At 34.5% G+C, this 4702-nt stretch overlaps 1 non-coding gene across 1 annotated transcript; it reads left to right on the forward strand.

Annotated features, from left to right (window-relative positions):
* Positions 1 to 4387: 4387 nt before the first annotated feature.
* LOC133798944 (small nucleolar RNA R71) lies at positions 4388 to 4494 on the forward strand. The gene has a single exon (XR_009876160.1). It is a non-coding gene; the product is annotated as a small nucleolar RNA R71 (small nucleolar RNA).
* Positions 4495 to 4702: the final 208 nt, after the last annotated feature.

Here is a 4702-nt window from a genome sequence, read left to right on the forward strand (position 1 = left end):
CTCATTTAATTGAAGCTTCCTTCTCTCACCCGCTTTGTCTAAGGAAAAATTCAATTGCTTAATCGCCCAATAGGCTCTATGTTCTAGCTCAACGGGTAAGTGACATGCCTTTCCATACACAAGTCTATAGGGAGACATTCCAATGGGTGTTTTGTATGCAGTGCGATATGCCCATAATGCATCAATGAGTCTTAAGGACCAATCTTTCCTAGTTGGATTGACAGTTTTCTCTAAGATGTGCTTAATTTCCCTATTTGATATTTCGACTTGACCACTAGTTTGTAGGTGATAAGGTGTAGTGACTTTATGTGTAATACCATATTGTTTCATTAAATGCTCAAAAGATCTATTACAAAAGTGTGTACCGTTATCACTAATGATAGCACGTGGTGAGCCAAAACGGGAGAAAATATTTTCTTTCAAAAACTTAAGCACAACTTTATGGTCATTTGTGTGGCATGCAACAGCTTCAACCCATTTAGACACATAATCAACACCAACAAGAATGTACAAATTACCAAAAGAGTTAGGAAATGGACCCATAAAATCAATGCCCCAAACATCAAATATTTCAACAATAAGGATAGGATTCAAAGGCATCATATTTCTTCTAGTTACACTTCCTAACATTTGACAACGTTCGCAAGATTTGCAATAAACATAAGTGTCATGAAAAATAGTAGGCCAATAAAATCCACATTGTAAAATTTTCAAAGCAGTTTTCTTACCACTAAAATGTCCACCACATGCATGATCATGACAAAAAGATATGATTTTAGTTTGATCACAATTTGGAATGCATCTCCTTATTATTTGATCAGGACAATATTTAAACAAATAAGGATCATCCCACATGAAATTTTTCACTTCAGAATAAAATTTAGATTTATCATGCTTAGACCAATGAGAAGGAATTTCACCAGTGACCAAATAATTCACAATGTCAGCATACCAAGGCAAAGAAGATACATGCATGAGTTGTTCATCAGGAAAAGTTTCAGTTATAGTGGTGGGTTCATTATTAGTCTCAACAACAATTCTAGACAAATGATCAGCAACAACATTTTCAGAACCTTTTTTATCTCGTATCTCTAAATCAAATTCTTGTAAAAGCAAGATCCAACGAATTAAGCGAGATTTAGCATCTTTTTTCGACAAGAGATATTTCAATGCAGCATGATCAGAATAGACAATTATTTTAGATCCTAACAAATAAGACCTAAATTTCTCCAATGCAAACACAACAGCAAGCAATTCTTTTTCAGTTGTAGAATAATTCAATTGAGCATCGTTCAAAGTTTTGATAGCATAGTAGATTACATGAGGTAATTTGTTAATTCTTTGTCCTAGAACAGCACCAATAGCATAATCAGAAGCATCACACATTATTTCAAAAGGAATATTCCAATCAGGAGGGCGAATAATGGGTGCACTAGTCAAAAGGGATTTCAATCTTTCAAAGGCAACATGGCAATCATTATCAAAGACAAAAGCATTTTCTTTTCCTAGCAAATGACATAATGGGCGTGAAATTTTGCTAAAGTCTTTTATGAATCTTCTATAAAAACCGGCATGGCCTAAGAATGATCTAATTTCTTTTATTGTTTTAGGTGGGGGAAGTTTTGAAATAAGGTCAACTTTTGCTTTATCAACTTCTATTCCATCAGATGAGATTACATGACCTAAAAAAATTCCTTTTTTAACCATAAAATGACATTTTTCCCAATTAAGAACTAAATTCTTTTCTTTGCAGCGAATCAAAACAAGAGACAGATGGTGCAAACAGTCATCAAAAGAATTTCCAAACACAGAAAAATCATCCATAAACACTTCAAGATTTCTTTCAACCATATCAGAAAATATTGCAATCATACATCTTTGAAAAGTTGCAGGAGCATTACAAAGACCAAAAGGCATGCGGCGATATGCAAAGGTTCCAAAAGGGCAAGTGAAGATAGTCTTTTCTTGATCTTCAGGGGCAATGGGGATTTGGTTATATCCCGAATAGCCATCAAGAAAACAATAATATGCATGGCCAGCTAAACGTTCAAGCATTTGATCAATAAAGGGTAAAGGAAAGTGGTCTTTTCTAGTAACATTATTTAGCTTCCTATAGTCTATACACACTCTCCACCCCGTTTGTACTCGAGTAGGGATTAATTCATTTTTCTCATTTTCGACAACTGTGATCCCAGACTTTTTAGGCACTACTTGAACTGGACTAACCCATTGACTATCAGAAATAGGGTAAATGATACCTACATCTAACAGTTTAAGTACTTCTTCCCTAACGACCTCTTTCATATGTGGATTTAACCTTCTTTGACATTCCCGAGAGGTTTTAGCATTGTCTTCTAGATGGATTCTATGCATGCATATGGATGGGCTAATTCCCTTGATGTCTCCAATAGTCCAACCTATGGCTTCCTTATGTTTTCTAAGGACATCTGACAATTTACCTTCTTGTTCTTTATCTAAAGCAGATGCTATGATAACAGGCAAGGTTTCAGACTCTCCTAGAAAAGCATATTTTAGATTTTCTGGCAAAGGTTTAAGGTCTAACTTTGGAGACTCAGAAATTGATTGGACATGATCTAAGGGTGAAAAGGGTTCAACTTTGGTTTCATTTAAGGGTATAGACTCTAACAAAGAATTCACATCATCATTAAAATCATCAATATGCAAGTTCATACCAAAGTATTTTTCACAAAAATCAAGTAAGTCACTTCCATCATCTTCACACATACTCTCTATCATGTTAACTTCATGCACTTCCTCACACTCAACAGATTTAGCAACATTAAAAACATTTAATTCAACAGTCATGTTTCCAAAAGATAATTTCAATACACCATTACGACAGTTGATAATTGCATTAGATGTAGCTAAAAATGGTCTACCTAGAATGATGGGTATTTGAGCATGAGCATTTTCAACAGGTTGAGTGTCAAGAACAATAAAGTCCACAGGGAAATAGAATTTATCCACTTTAATTAAAACATCTTCTATAATACCTCTAGGGATTTTCACTGAACGATCGGCTAATTGAAGTGTTATAGAAGTTGGTTTTAATTCTCCTAGACCAAGTTGCTTATACACAGAATAAGGCAGTAAATTCACACTAGCTCCTAAATCAAGTAAAGCTTTGTTAATAAAATGATCGCCAATGATGCATGAAATTGTTGGACAACCGGGATCTTTATATTTCACAAGGCTTTTATATTGAATTATGGAGCTAACTTGTTCAGTTAAAAACGCCTTTTTTGGAACATTTGTGTTTCTTTTAACAGTGCAAAGGTCTTTTAAGAATTTAGAATAGGCAGGAATTTGTTTAATGGCATCTAGAAAAGGAATGTTTATGCTTACTTGTTTGAAAACTTCTAAGATGTCACTATATTGGTTGCCTTTCTTAAGTGGAATTAATCTTTGTGGAAAAGGAGCTTTTGGGATGGAAGGAAGGATTTGAGCATCATCTTTTGAAAGGTCATTTGTGTTGGAACTTTGAGGTTGGCTTTGGTCTTTTTCAACTTGAGGTATATAATCGGGTTTGACAATTTGTTTTCCGGACCTAAGAGTTGAGATAGACTTAGCTTCTTCTTTATGACTAGAAGTTCCTATTTCATATTGGCCTTTAGGATTTGGGATGAGTTGGCTAGGAAATCTTCCTTTTTCTCTCTCGGTTACAGCACTAGCAAGTTGACCCAATTGTGTCTCGAGTTTGGCAATGGATTGAGACTGATTTTGTAAGATTTGTTGGGTGGATTGCATGAATTGTTGTAAAGTGTCTTCTAAGGAAGGTTTTCTTTGTGGAGGGTAAGGTTTACTTGGTTGGGCATGATTTGGATTTGGCAGGTGGAATTGGTTTCCTTGATTCATTTGTGGTTGGTTTTGTCTCCATGAAAAATTAGGATGGTTTCTCCAATTTGGATTGTATGTGTTGGAAAATGGGCTATCAGAAGAAGGTTTTCCATATGAATGTAAAGCATTAGCCTCTTCAGAAAATGGTTCAATAAAAGAATGACATGATTGAGCATTATGACATGAACTAGCACATAAAGAACAAACATCTTTTTTAGGTTGCACATGAGAATTCATAGATTGACTTATTACTAAGGCTTCTACTTTTCTTGCTAATTTATCAAATGATGTTCTTAAATCATTTTCTTCTTTTATTTCATATTTTCCTTCTCTTTTTGGTGAAGGGTTGGCTCTAGACCTAGGCTCAGAATAATTCCATTATTGTGAATTAACAGACAATTCTTCAAGAGCGTCCCAAGCCTCTTGCCCTTGTAGTTTTAAAAAATTTCCGGTATGCATGGATTGAATCATTTGTCGGTTTGAAGGGGTTAAACCATCATAAAAATATTTTACAAGTCTCCATTTTTCAAAACCATGGTGGGGACATTTTAATAATAAATCTTTAAATCTTTCCCAACATTCATAAAATTCTTCGTTATCTTTTTGATAAAATTCGGAGATTTCTCTTCTTAAACTATCAGTTTTGGACATGGGGAAAAATTTAGCAAGGAATTTATTAAAAAGTTGATCCCAAGTAGTGATGGTTCCAGTTGGAAGTGAGTTTAACCAAGCTTTGGCTCTATCTTTTAAAGAAAAAGGAAACAACCTAAGTTTAACCGACTCATCAGAAAAATTTTGAAAACGAAAGGTTGAGCAAATTTCCAAAAAGTCTTTTACATGCATG

Source organism: Humulus lupulus, chromosome 8, assembly GCF_963169125.1.
Source record: "Humulus lupulus chromosome 8, drHumLupu1.1, whole genome shotgun sequence".
NCBI lineage: Eukaryota > Viridiplantae > Streptophyta > Magnoliopsida > Rosales > Cannabaceae > Humulus > Humulus lupulus.